We start from the raw sequence: 368 nt of genomic DNA on the forward strand, positions 1-368 counted from the left end.
GGGTCGGAGGAGGGCGGGAGAGCTCGTTTGGGGGCGGAGCTAGGGCGCGTGCGGGGCAGCCTCGGGGCCACGCGGGCCTCGGGGATGGCGTCGGGCCACGCCCTGCACCTGCTGTGCGGGTTTGGGAGGCGGCGTCCTCTCTTACAGGATCAAAAGCTCATAGGACAGAAACACAAGTGCCGCTCTTACAAGCAATCCAACAGGGAAACAACAAAGAAAAACCAATGGGCGCACACATTTTAAGTCAGGTCACGGTGTTTGGTGAGCGGTGGTCGTCAACCTGACTGCCCTTTGGAATCACTTGGGCACCTTTCAAAAACATCACTGCCCCAGCGCCACCCCTAGAGGGTCTGAGGTCTGAGGGGTTT

This window comes from Neophocaena asiaeorientalis, unplaced genomic scaffold (genome assembly GCF_003031525.2).
Source record: "Neophocaena asiaeorientalis asiaeorientalis breed wild unplaced genomic scaffold, Neophocaena_asiaeorientalis_V1.1 scaffold114, whole genome shotgun sequence".
Lineage (NCBI taxonomy): Eukaryota > Metazoa > Chordata > Mammalia > Artiodactyla > Phocoenidae > Neophocaena > Neophocaena asiaeorientalis.